Source organism: Penaeus monodon, chromosome 15, assembly GCF_015228065.2.
Source record: "Penaeus monodon isolate SGIC_2016 chromosome 15, NSTDA_Pmon_1, whole genome shotgun sequence".
NCBI lineage: Eukaryota > Metazoa > Arthropoda > Malacostraca > Decapoda > Penaeidae > Penaeus > Penaeus monodon.
The window spans coordinates 25928160-25928642 of record NC_051400.1 but is presented as its reverse complement, the minus strand read 5'-3'; positions in this window follow the sequence as shown (position 1 = coordinate 25928642).

Here is a 483-nt window from a genome sequence, read left to right as displayed (position 1 = left end):
CCGTTTCTTTGTGTGTGTTTTAAGAGGCAACTTTTTCTCATCAAATCATTCAAACTAACAGCAATTAGATTTAAAAGAATATGAGCTGAAATTCTCTTTACAGAACGAAAAGAATAAAAAAAACTAGGACTTATTTATACAGATGGCATATATCCCATCTAACGTAGGCCTATACACCACAATTTATATACATATTACCTATTACACCCCATTATACACGAGCCAATCGCATCTGCCAACCTCGCCGCCATCCATCCATCACGCCACCCCTGTCAACCCCTGTCAACCCCTGTCAAGGTCTGTCAACCCCTGTCAAGGTCTGTCAACCCCTGTCAAGGTCTGTCAAGGTCTGTCAACCCCTGTCAACCCCTGTCAAGGTCTGTCAACCCCTGTCAAGGTCTGTCAACCCCTGTCAAGGTCTGTCAAGGAAGTCAAAAACACCGTCATTTTCCTGAACTTTTCGTGACGTCAGACGTGCGCCCC